Here is a 13,721-nt window from a genome sequence, read left to right on the forward strand (position 1 = left end):
ACTCAGGGCAGATTCCAGCATATACAGATGCTAGGCAAACATACACAGATACACAGGCAAAGGCAAAGGCTTTCCCTTCATCTCTGGCTCTGGGGGGTGATCCTCATCTCCGGCTCTGGAGGTGGTGCTCATCTCCATTTCTAAGTCGAATAGCCTGCATTGTCCGTAGACATCTCCTAGGTCATGTGGCCAGCATGACTACATGGAGCACTGTTTACCTTCCCTCTGAGACAGTACATATTGATCTACTCACATTTGTATGTTTTCAAACTGCTAGGTTGGAAGGAGCTGGGGTTAACAGCAGGAGGTCACCCCATCCCATTCGGATCAACCACCGATCTTCCGGTCAGCAAGTTCAGCAGCTCAAGTGTTTAACCCATTGTTCCACCACAGCCCCTATATATGTGAGTTTTTCGGGCTGTAAGTTGAACTCCAAAGGTTACAAAGAGAGAAGTTTAAAAAAAATAACAGGGGTTGAACAGTGGGGAAAACAAGTCTTTACCATGTGATGGCAAATCAAACAGATAAATTGCCTTCAGGCTGATATGGGTGGGGTAGAAATAGCATAAATAAATAAATAAATCCTACAGAAAGTGGAGAAAAGGAAAAGTGTGTGATGGGGTAAGGAAATAATCCGTTTAATTGATTTAATTGATTGCGGTGGCACAATGTGTTAAACCCTTGTGCCAGCAGGACTGATGATCAGCAGTTCAAATCCAGGGAAAGTGGGTTGAGCTCCCTCTGTCAGCTCCAGCTCCCCATGCCTCTCACAAAGATGGTAAACATCAAACATCTGGGCGTCCCCTGGCTAACATAATTGAAGACAGCCAATTCTCTCACACCAGAAGTGACTTGCAGTTTCTCAAGTCACTCCTGGCACGGAAAAAAAAATCCAAGTGGAACTTTGCGAAGCTTAAGGAAAAACCAAATATTTTACTTATCCTGTGGAATGAAGTCCTAACACACTATTTCTTAAACTGTGGTGTGTCAAACTGGGTCCTCTCAGCTCAATGTTTGGTCTGCAAAAGTCTTGCAACAGTAAAAGTTTTCTGAATGCCACCTAATGATTGTGTTAGGCATTTACACAAAATACCTGTATTTACTCAAGTCTAATGCACCATTGAATCTAATGCACAGAAGCTGGGCCTAACAGCAGGCGCTCACCCTGCTTCCCAGATTTGAACTGCCAACCTTGCGGTCTGCAAACCCAGCAGCTCAGTGGCTTGACCAGCTCGCCACCAAGGAGCCTTTTGGCAAGGTTATTTAGCCTTTTAAATGTGAGTGTTGGGGTCGGGCTTTAGCACAGCAGGTTAAACTGCCAGCTTCAGAAAATATTGCCGATCGAAAGGTCAACAGTTCAAGCCTGGGTTGGGGCGAGCTCCCAACCGTCAGCTCAGCTTCTGTTCACCTAGCAGTTCGAAAACAGTAATTGTGAGTAGGTACCGCTTTTGCGGGGAGGTAACAAAAGGCGCCCATGTGGACATGCCAGCAATTCGATTGGGAGAGCGTCTAAAGACAACAAAGCTCTTCGGCATGGAAGATGGAGCGACAGGACCACACTGTGGCCGGAGTAGAGCAAAGCCTCCAGATGGAAAGAGATGGAAAAGATGGGAAAGCCTTTACTCTGTTTCTGTATTGTCTGTTAATTATATAACAGCACAGAATGTTTGTCGTGTATGTGTTCTGTAGTCCGTCATGAGTCCCCTTGGGGAGATAGAGTGGAATATAAATGAAGTATTAAACTGTTACGCTGCAGAAGAGATGCAAGACTGCAATCCGGGAAACCAGCTTGAAAGCATCTGAATAAGAATCAAGGGAACTGGGACTCAAAAAGATCTTGTCGTAGGCGTCTGCTACAGATCTCCACGCCAGGATGAAGAACTTGATGAAGCCTTCTGCCAACAGTTGAAAAAACATGCACAAATAAGAGATATGCCCATGACTACTTCATTCCCATCTTTAATGTCCCTGGCAAGCCTGAGCTCGTTGTGTGCTTTAGCCTTGCGAACCTTCTCCCTACAAGAGTTGGCTATTTGTTTGAATTCTTCTTTGGTGATTTCTCCCTTTTTCCAATTCTTGTGCATGTCTATTTGGAGTCTCAGCCCAGTTAGAATTTCTTTGGACATCCATTCTGGCTTCTGGCTACAAGAAAAGAGATTCCACCTGAACATTAGGAAGAACTTCCGGACTGTGAGAGCTGTTCAGCAGTCGAATTCTCTGCCCCGGAGTGTGGTGGAGGCTCCTTCTTTGGGGGCCTTTAAGCAGAGGCTGGATGGCCATCTGTCGGAGGTGCTTTGAATGCAATTTTCCTGCTTCTTGGCTGAATGGGGTTGTATCGGATGGCCCATGTGGTCTCTTCCAACTCTATGATTCTATGATTCTATAAGTATATTGTTATTATTATTCCATTTAACTGCCTCTGAGGCTGAGAGAATGTGACTTTCCCCAGATCACCCAGTGCTGACCAGGGATTCTCTAGACTCACAATCCAATGCTCAAATCATAGAATCATAGAATCAAAGAGTTGGAAGAGACCTCATGGGCCATCCAGTCCAACCCCCTGCCAAGAAGCAGGAATATTGCATTCAAATCACCCCTGACAGATGGCCATCTAGCCTCTGTTTAAAAACTTCCAAAGAAGGAGCTTCCACCACACTCCGGGACAGAGAGTTCCACTGCTGAACGGCTCTCACAGTCAGGAAGTTCTTCCTAATGTTCAGATGGAATCTCCTTTTTTGTAGTTTTGAAGCCATTGTTCCTCTTCCTAGTCTCCAAGGAATCAGAAAACAAGCTTGCTCCCTCCTCCCTGTGGCTTCCTCTCACATATTTATACATGGCTATCATATCTCCTCTCAGCCTTCTCTTCTTCAGACTAAACATGTCCAGCTCCTTAAGCCGCTCCTCATAGGGCTTGTTCTCCAGACCCTTTATCATTTTAGTCGCCCTCCTCCAGACACATTCCAGCTTGTCAATATCTCTCTTCAATTGTGGTGCCCAGAATTGGACATAATATTCCAGGTGTGGTCTAACCAAAGCAGAATAGAGGGGTGGCATTACTTCCTTAGATCTAGACACCCTGCTCCTATTGATGCAGGCCAAAATCCCATTGGCTTTTTTTGCCGCCACATCACATTGTTGGCTCATGTTTAATTTGTTGTCCACGAGGACTGCAAGATCTTTTTCACACGTCCTGCTCTTGAGCCAGGCCTTGTCCCCCATTCTGTCTCTTTGCATTTCCTTTTTTCTGCCTAAGTGGAGTATCTTGCATTTGTCACTGTTGAACTTCATTTTGTTAGTTTTGGCCAATCATCTCTCTAATCTGTCAAGATTGTTTTGAATCCTGCTCCTGTCCTCTGGAGTATTGGCTCTCCCTCCCAATTTGGTGTCGTTTGCAAACTTGATGATCATGCCTTCTAGCCCTTCATCTAAGTCATTAATAAAGATGTTGAACAGGACCGGGCCCAAGATGGAACCCTGCGGCACCATTGAAAATAATAATATGGCAATTTCTTCTATGCGGCAACAGACATGCACAGATCCTTGGATGTCTGTGGTAGAATAAAAACTGCAGCACAACAAAGCCACTGGTTTCTCTGAGAAGATGCTCTGAAGTCTCAGGTTTTGTGGCATATCCAGAATCAGAGGTGGACAGGGCAGCGCACACAATGGGTAACTAAGCAACCAGAAGCGGAGAGCTGCCGGTGATGGAGCTGCCATCCCTACAAGGACCGAAAGCATCACAACCCTGGAGGTTCCTAAGCAACCATTAATGGGTGGGATCAGAGCACACTGCCCCTATATGTTTCCAGCATTTGTCTGTGAGAGCTGGGAAGATGCTACGAGTTTAGAATATGCGAAACCATCTCATATGGGAAGAGTTGCATATATTAATGGATGGAGGGAACTGAGATTCAAAGGTCCATTTGGAACCGTCCCCTGCCACGCGTTGCTGTGGCCCACACGGGGGTTCTGTGTGGGAGGTTTGGCCCAATTCTTTCGTTGGTGGGATTCAGAATGCTCTTTGATTGTAGGTGAACTATAAATCCCAGCAACTACAACTCCCGAATGTCAAGATTCTATTTTCCCCAAACTCCACCAGTGTTCACATTTCGGCATATTGAGTATTCGTGCAGAGTTTGGTCCAGATCCATCATTGTTTGAGTCGACAATGATCTCTGGATGTAGGTGAACTACAACTCTAAAACCAAAGGACACTGCCCACCAAACCCTTCCAGTGTTTTGTGTTGGTCATGGGAGTCTTGTATGCCACATTTGGTTCAATTCCATCGTTGTTGGGGTTCAGAATGCTCTTTGATTGTAGGTAAACTATAAATCCCAGCAACTACAACTCCCAAATGTCAAGATTCTATTTTCCCCAAACTCCACTAGTGTTCACATTTGGGCATATTGAGTATTCGTGCAGAGTTTGGTCGAGATCCGTCATTGTTTGAGTCGACAATGATCTCTGGATGTAGGTGGACTACAACTCTAAAACCAAAGGACGCTGCCCACCAAACCCTTCCAGTATTTTCTGTTGGTCATGGGAGAACTGTGTGCCAAGTTTGGTTCAATTCCATTGTTGGTGGCGTTCAGAATGCTCTTTGATTGTAGGTGAACTATAAATCCCAGCAACTACAACTCCCAAATGACAAAATCAATTTTTTTGGAGTGAAGGACATACATTTTATTGTTAGGTATCTTGTGTCCAAATTTGGTGTCAATTCATCCAGTGGTTTTCGAGTTCTGTTAATCCCACAGAACTATATAGATGTTTGTGGCTGGGGTGCCCATTTCCACAAACAGGCTCCCACTTCCACAAATAGCTTTAAGCCACCAAAAACCCTCCCTCCAAGGACATAGCGAGTGCCATGAACATGTATAGCTTGAACTCTGCCAATGTCCTCCCCAAACACCATACTGCCACCACCCAAGGAACTCTTTCATTTGGGGAGCATTTCATCCTAGATTTTCTGTGTTTCCTCCACCACAGGCATCCCAGTGTTTCTTACTATCTCTCTTGGTGTGGAATTTGCATGATCCTGCCCACTGCCTCTCCCTTAACCCTTTCCTACTCTTCCCAACTCTGTCTGCACAACAGAGCAGAACTAATCAGCAGCTAAACATTCTGGAGGAGTTTGGGGAATTGACTCCACATGATGGAAGTTGTAGTTCACCCTGCATCAAGTCAGAGCACTGTGACCCCCATTGACAATGGATCCAGATCACATTTGGCACACAAAACCCCCATGACCAAAGGAAAAAATGTGTTCATTAGGGGACATGCTTTCATTCAGAGACAATTTCATCCTAGATTTTACGTGTTTCCTCCACCACAGGCACCCCAGTGTTTCTTACTCTCTCTCTCCATTGGTGTGGAATTTGCATGATCCTGCCCACTGGCTCTCCCTTAACCCTTTCCTACTCTTTTCAACTCGATGTGCACAACAAACAGAGCAACTAAATACACTGGAGGAGTTTGGGAGATTGACTCTGCATGATGGAAGTTGTAGTTCACCCTGCATCTGGTCAGAGCACTGTGACCCTCACTGACAATGGACCTGGACCACATTAGGCACACAAATCCCCATGACCAAATAATAATAATACTGGAAAGGTTTGGGAGGAATTCACCTTGATTTATAGACGTTGTAGGTACTGGGATTTATTATTATTATTATTATTATTATTATTAAAAACTTTTATATCCCGATCTTCCCAACCTCTGTAGAGGGACTCAGACCGAATTTGTAGTTCACCTGCAAACAAAGAGCACTCTGGACTCCACTGATGATGACCCTGGACCTCACTTGGCACACGGAACCCCAATGACCAACAAAGAATACAGGAAGGCTTTGGAGAAAATTCACCTTGATTTATAGGAATTATAGTTCACCTACATCCAGAGAGCACTATGAAGCCAAACACCGATGGATTTGGACCAAACTTGGCACACATACCTGATATGCCGAAATTTGATTACTCGAGGGGTTTGTGGGGAACTGACCTTCCTTTCTGGGAGTTGTAGTTCACCCACAACTGGCTAAACGGTGACCTCCATTGATGATGGACCTGGACCAAAGTTGGTACACAGAACCTCCATGACTTGCTTCCTTCTCCCTTTCCTTTTTTCTTTCCCTCCCTCCCTCCCTCCCTCTTTCTCTCCTTCCTTCCTTCCTTCCTTCTTTCCTTCCTTCCTTTTCATTTCTGTATTGTCATTTAGCTTTTCTTCATTTAGCTTATTTGGGTTTTTAAGTCCTTTCCACTGTTTTGGGGAGGATTTTATGAGTGATGGCCACTCACAGAGGCGGCCCTAGGTAATTTTCAACGGTAAGCAAAGAGTATTTTGCTGCCCCCCCCCCCCCCCAACCAATCACTGATATATATTTTTTTTTCTGTTTGTCGTGGGAGTTCTGTGTGCCATATTTGGTTCAATTCCATCATTGGTGGAGTTCAGAATGCTCTCTGATTGTAGGTGAACTGTACATCCCAGTAACTGCAACTCGTATATGTCAAGGTCTATGTTCTAGTACGGCTCCAATTTTATTTGCTTTGTATTAAATGTTTGCTTGCAGGCCAAGGTTTCAGGGACTCTGCAGATAGGGGGCTTCCTTTGGTTGCAGCCGTAAGGCAAGTCACCTGCCGATCATTGTTAAGTTTTGGTCCCGCCCCTTGCTCATGGTAATTGGGAAGGGAGCCATTTTTAGTTAGTCTCAGCAAGGAAAACTAATGTACAGGACATGGGCAAGCTTCCCCTGTACAAAAGCTTCAACCCTTAAGACCTTCCGGAGGAGAACAGTCTTAAGAGCACCCAAAGATTTCCAGGGAAGCAGTCCTAAAGCTTTGAGGAATTTCGGAGGGTGAACAATTTTGAAAGACCAAAGAACTCCAGCTGGAGAGTATCTAAGCCTTTACTGGTAGGGTCCACTCGGTGCTTCGAGACGCAGTTCAACCCGGTAGCGGAGCCCACATCAGTAAGGGTTAGATTACAGTCAGCCTGGGAGAAGTTAAAAAGGGGGTTTTCCTTTAAAGTAAAGAAGACGTTATTGAAGACAGTTGCCTGTCCTTCGTGGGCAAGATTAGGAAGCTACCAGTTGCATAAAAGCCTGGAAGCATTTGGTTAACTTTATTGAAGACAAGAAAAGTTTCTGTTTGATTGTTCATTAATAAAGGGACTTTGTTATACTTCACAAGCCATCTGAAGATCATTTGTGGTGGAAAAACCTCTGAGAACTTCTCTTTGAGCCCCCTGGCTTCCCGCTGGGTAAAGGTTGCACGTCCTGTCTTAAAGGAAATTCTTTACAGGCCCAGCGCATGACAGAACAGTCTATTTTCCCCCAAGAGCGCCTCAAGAGCGCCCCTGGGCAAAATCAACTATACTGCAAATGCTTACTTTGCGTAATGGCTTGAGCCGTCCCTGGCCACTTCGTTGGTCTGTTAGGGGTATAGTGTCCAAATTTTGTGCCAATTAGTCCAATGGTTTTTGAGTTCTGTTAATCCCACAAATGAACATTACATTTTTATTTATATCGATTATTATTATTCTTAACCTGACATGATATGAGTTGTAGTTCACCCACAACCTTATACATTTAGTGCAATTAAAACACTGACTTTTTCAAATAACCCAGGCAATGCTGGGTCAGGGGCGGCTCGTCCATTACGCGAAGTAAGCGGTTGCAGAACCCTTTTTTTTTTTGCCAGGGGCGCAGAGGTGCCTCTGTAAATGCCTCTTGACTGCCAATGGAGGAGCGCCCCCTCAGCTCACAACAGCCCTAGCAGTCCGGGGGGAGCCTCAGCTTTCTTGCATCGCTGCCGGGGCGATAATCTTCCCAAAGGGGCCGGGTCCTTGAGCCTCGCCTAGCCCGTCTCGTTCCTGCTCCACCCGGCCACCAGGTGCGCGAGCAGAGCCGGCGCTCAATCGTTCTCCGCGTTCGATCCCTTGCCCATGACCGGCTCCCTTTCCCGATCCCCTGGTGCTCCACCCGCCTCCTCTCCTCTCCCCAATCCGCGGGTGGTCCAAGGATGGAGCCGCCACGCCTGGCCCGCTTCGGGTCCGGAGGCGTGTCTGAAGACCCCAGCGTCGCGCACCAAAAGTCGCCTCTTCTCCTGACTTTCTCCTCAGCCATTGGGACCAGAGCACGCCTTCAGGCACGCCTCCGGACCCAAAGCGGGCCAGGCAAGGGAGCAAGTGCGGCAAGTGTAGTTACTGGGATGTATAGTTAACCAGGCCTGTAGCGAGGGGGTGGTTTTAGGGGTTCAACCCCCCCGAAATGTTTCAGATTTTTTTTAAAAACCTGGTTTACTCATGAATTTTAACTGGTTAACCAAATCCCCATGCTAAGTCTATGAGATGCCAAAAATTAAGAGTCTATCCAGAACTGCAAGCACTATCTCAGGCAAATATTGACAATTTATTCACACTGCCATTACTTGCAGCAATAGCCGATGTAGTGAAGCAACCAAGTTGGGTGTGTGTGTGTTGAATGCTCTCATTAAGGAGGCCAGACTTGGTGGAGGTGGTTGACAGGGGCGGAGCTGCAGGCTATTGAAGGTTGCTCTGCTGTGCTCTTTGCTTCAGCGTGAGCTAGGAGGCAGGTTTCAACCCCCCCCCCTCAAAATTGTCAACCCTCCCCGAAATTGTCAACCCCCCCTCCCCCCCCCCCCCCCCCCGCCGCCGAAATTGTCAACCCTCCCCCGAAATTTTTTTCTGGCTACGGCCCTGTAGTTTACCTACAATCAAAGAGCATTCTGAACTCCACCAATGATGGAATTGAACCAAATATGGCACACAGAACTCCCACGACGAACAGAAAATATATATCAAAAGATTGGTTGGGAGGGGGTGTGCCAAAATACTGTTTGCTTACCGTTGAAAATTACCTAGGGTCGCCTCTGCGCTGGGTTACAATATTTCATCGTGCCACAGCAATGATATTATATATGGACACTGCCAACTTTGTCCCTCCCAAATGAAATGCAAAGATACAGAATGGGGGGACAATGCCTGGCTCGAGAGCAGTACGTGTGAAAAAGATCTTGGAGTCCTCGTGGACAACAAGGTAAACATGAGCCAACAATGTGATGTGGCAGCAAAAAAAGCCAATGGGATTTTGGCCTGCATCAATAGGAGCCTAGTGTCTAGATCTAAGGAAGTAATGCTACCCCTCTATTCTGCTTTGGTTAGACCACATCTGGAATACTGTGTCCAATTCTGGGCACCACAATTCAAGAGAGATATTGACAAGCTGGAATGTGTCCAGAGGAGGGCGACTAAAATGATCAAGGGTCTGGAGAACAAGCCCTATGAGGAGCGGCTTAGGGAACTGGGCATGTTTAGCCTGAAGAAGAGAAGGCTGAGAGGAGACATGATAGCCATGTATAAATATGTGAGAGGAAGCCACAGGGAAGAGGGAGCAAGCTTGTTTTCTGCTTCCTTGGAGACTAGGACACGGAACAATGGCTTCAAACTACAAGAGAGGAGATTCCATCTGAACATTAGGAAGAACTTCCTGACTGTGAGAGCCGTTCAGCAGTGGAACTCTCTGCCCCGGAGTGTGGTGGAGGCTCCTTCTTTGGAAGCTTTTAAGCAGAGGCTGGATGGCCATTTGTCAGGGGTGATTTGAATGCAATATTCCTGCTTCTTGGCACGGGGTTGGACTGGATGGCCCATGAGGTCTCTTCCAACTCTTTGATTCTATGATTCTATGATTCTATGATGCCAGGTTGTATTGTAATTTCAGTAGATTTAAGCCCGCAACAGCAGAGGTGAGGAACAGAGAGATAATTCTTGGCACTTTCAACATTCACTCCCACATAATGCACAGAGATATCTGTCTCCTGCTGGGAACATTTCAGGTTGGGGGAAGATTTTTTCAACTGGGAGGACAAATAGTTCTTCAGTCTTATTTGCCCTTGTTCCTCTCGTAATTGCTATGCTCCTGCGTAGGAGCAAACATTGAAACTTCCTGCTTGTCACTCAGCTGGCAGCTGATCCCTTCATCTTCCACTCTGCAGCTGCACAAATTGCCCCATTAGAAGAACGCCAAGGAGCTCTCTAGGAATGAAGAAAGAAGGAACAAAGGAGAGACAGAGGACGCTTGCTTCCTTTGTTGCTGCCGAACGAGCATCACGTATGTCATTCCCAGTGGAATGGGCTGGGGTACCCACCAAAGGGGTCATCCATCAGGGCAGCTGCACAGGGCCCTCTCCCCGTCCCCATGCAGTGCTTCAATCATCTAATTACTAGCTGCTTTCTCATTACTCCAATTTGCCCAAGTGGCATTGAGTGCCCCGGGTTGGACCTTGTCAACTTGCATTTCTATCAGTCATGCAGCAATAAACTCCCCATTAATGATAGCTACCAGAACTTGAGCATCTTTCAATCCTACTGAGGCACATCCAACACACCACTCCTGAGATGGCCCAGAGACTAGGAGGGAGGAAGAGATGGGGTCCCCATAACCCTCTGGCAAGTGTCAAGGCCAGTTTGGTCCTGCAACCGAGCCTTCTCATAGAATCATAATTGGAAGAGACCGCATGGGCCATCTAGTCCAACCCCCTGCCATGCAGGAAAAGCCGAGCTTCAGCACAGCAGGTTAAACCAACAGCTGCAGAAAATCTTGTATTATTTATCATGTCAGGGGCAGACCAGACAGTTGCATTGCATTTTTAACAAACAAACAAACAAAACAAAAGTTTGCAAGCTTGGTAGTTGATTAAATGTCCTTTGACCAGTATCTGGCCACTTGTGAAGCCGAGCATGACACCCCCCCCCCCCCCAACAAAGGATGGTTCTGCAAAGGACAAAGGTACCAGACTGCACAATAGGGGTTAAGTCTTGGTCAATTTGTCAAGGCCTTAACAAACAATGAGGACCCCATGAAACTTTGGGAATGGCTAGACCTTGGGGTCTCTGCCTCTCTCTCTCTCTCTCGAGAGAGAGAGCTGTAGTTTTCCAAGGACCATGGGACCGGCTTCCATCCCAGTGCTGCAGGTTTTTGTGCCTTGGCCCAGTGGAACTCCATAGACTCCCTTTGGTGGCTTTTTGAATTCTGCTACATTCCTGGACTTCACTCTCTTCAAGGATTCGCTCTCTACCCACGAACTTTCTTCAAGACAACTTATGAATTCATGCTGTGTCCTGATATCGTCTGCTTTTTATAATTGGTATTATTAATCTCTCTCGGGGGTCCCGGATGGGAAGATAGCTGCATATGATTTCCCTGTGTATAATTTCTATATGGTTTTTATGTTTCCTTGTATTCTTGACTCTTTGCCCCTTCTCCCTCCAAAGAAATATGTAAGGGAACCCCCTGGCCTTCAGAAACAAAAGACTGAAACCTCCCGCCAAAGACACCTTTGCATGGATAAAAGAAGGAGATTCTTATTTCTAGCCTCGGAAGATGGCCCACTAGAGTAAAGCATTGTTTGACAAAAGTTTCTGTAAGATAAGGGGAAACATCCCCCTCTGCTTTTGTTTACTTAGCATTAACCTCAGGCTGCCATCATTGTTCTCCTGTCTCACAGCCAGGAAGGATCAGGACACATGTTGAACCTTTGTCTCACAAGAGCACATGGCATTCCTTTGTTTAAGGACCCCTTTCCCAGATTCCTTTGTGCTCCCTCATCCCGCCTCCATTTCTCCTGATTGGCTGTCGCCACCAGGTGGCAGAGGTCTCCCATTGGAGCCCATCGCCCAATCATGGCAGGGAACAACAGGGAAGCCGGGGCGGGGAGTTTGAACTCTACAACTTTGAATTTGCTATAAATATGACTGTATTGGTGTATTCCCCTCATGCTTAGCTTGGCGAATGATTGCAGCTTTGCATCCGGTTTCAGCTGAATCGCATTAAACTTTGATGGCTCTTCTTCAACTGGTGAGACTTTTCATTGGGAAATCAAGGAAAAATATGGGATGCTTCTCCGTCTCACCAGGGAAAAAGAACTCTTTGATGAGTCTAATTGGTCTCTGCCTCCTGGCAAAGACCCCTAAATTTTAGCTCTATAACACTTGGAGTGCCTCTGGTGTTGCCGCGCAAGAAGGTCCTCCATGTTGCATGTGGCAGGGCTCAGGTTGCATTGCAGCAGGTGGTCAGTGGTTTACTCTTCTCCACACTCGCATGTCGTGGATTCCACTTTGTAGCCCCATTTCTTAAGATTGGCTCTGCATCTCGTGGTGCCAGAGCGCAGTCTGTTCAATGCCTTCCAAGTCCCCCATTTTTTCTGTGTGCCCAGGGGGGAGTCTCTCATTTGGTATCAGCCATTGATTGAGGTTCTGGGTTTGAGCCTGCCACTTTTGGACTCTTGCTTACTGGGGTGTTCCAGCGAGTGTCTCTGTAGATCTAAGAAAACTATTTCTTGATTTAAGTCATTGACGTGCTCAAGTCCTATTTCCAGTTCAAGTTTTAGCCTAAGTTCTTGGTTTTTCTGGATTCATGTTTTGACTCTTGTTTCCCTGGATTTATGCTGATGTCATAACTCTTCTTTTGCTGTACCTCTTTGATTATTTGGATTATTGTATTTGAAGTGTTTAATAATAATAATAATAATAATAATAATAATAATAATAATAATAATAATAGGTTGTTGCAGGTTTTTTCGGGCTATATGGCATGTTCTAAAGGCATTTTCTCCTGACGTTTTGCCTGCATCTATGGCAAGCATCCTCAGAGGTAGTGAGGTCTGCTGGAACTAGGAAAAGGGGTTTATATATCTGTGGAATGACCAGGATGAGACAAAGGACTTATGTCTTCTGGAGCTAGGTGTGAATGTTTCAAGTGATCACCTTGATTAGCATTTGATTGCCTGGCAGTGCCTGGAGCAATCTTTTGTTGAGAGGTAATTAGATGTCCTTGTTTGTTTCCTCTCTGTTGTTGTGCTGTTCTAATTTTAGAGTTTTTGAATACTGGTAGCCAGATTTTGTTCATTTTCATTGTTTCCTCCTTTCTGTTGAAATTGTCCACATGCTTGTGGATTTCAAGCATACCTCTGAGGATGCTTGCCATAGATGCAGGTGAAACGTCAGGAGAAAATGTCTTTAGAACATGGTCATATAGCCTGAAAAAAACCTGCAACAACCCAGTGATTCCGGCCATGAAAGCCTTCGACAATAATAATAATAATTTATTTATTTATATTGTTGAAGGCTTTCATGGCTGGAATCACTAGGTTCTTGTGGGTTTTTTCGGGCAATAGGGCCATGTTCTAGAGGCATTTCTCCTGACGTTTCGCCTGCATCTATGGCAAGCATCCTCAGAGGTAGTGAGGTCTGTTGGAAGTAGGAAAAATGGGTTTATATATCTGTGGAATGACCAGGGTGAGACAAAGGACTTTTGTCTGCTGGGGCTAGCTGTGAATGTTTCAGCTGATCACCTTGATTTGCATTCAATTGCCTGGAAGCGCCTGGGGGGAATCTCTTGTTGAGAGTGATTTTATGTGACTGTTTGTTTCCCCTCTGTTGTTGTGCTGTTGTAATTTTAGAGTTTTTTAATACCGGTAGCCAGATTTTGTTCATTTTCATGGTCTCTTCCTTTCTGTTGAAATTGTCCACATGCTTGTGGATTTCAATGGCTTCTCTGTGTAGTCTGACATGGTGGTTGTTGGTGTGGTCCAGCATTTCTGTGTTCTCAAATAATATGTTGTGTCCAGGCCGGTTCCTCAGGTGCTCTGCTATGGCTGACTTCTCTGGTTGAAGGAGTCTGCAGTGCCTTTCATGTTCCTTA

At 45.9% G+C, this 13,721-nt stretch overlaps 1 protein-coding gene across 1 annotated transcript in view; it reads right to left on the reverse strand.

Annotated features, from left to right (window-relative positions):
• PCP4L1 (Purkinje cell protein 4 like 1) overlaps positions 1-13,721 on the reverse strand; it is a 48,785-nt gene that overhangs the window by 4,727 nt on the left and 30,337 nt on the right. The window lies entirely within an intron of this gene.

The sequence above is a fragment of the Anolis sagrei genome, chromosome 12 (assembly GCF_037176765.1).
Source record: "Anolis sagrei isolate rAnoSag1 chromosome 12, rAnoSag1.mat, whole genome shotgun sequence".
NCBI lineage: Eukaryota > Metazoa > Chordata > Lepidosauria > Squamata > Dactyloidae > Anolis > Anolis sagrei.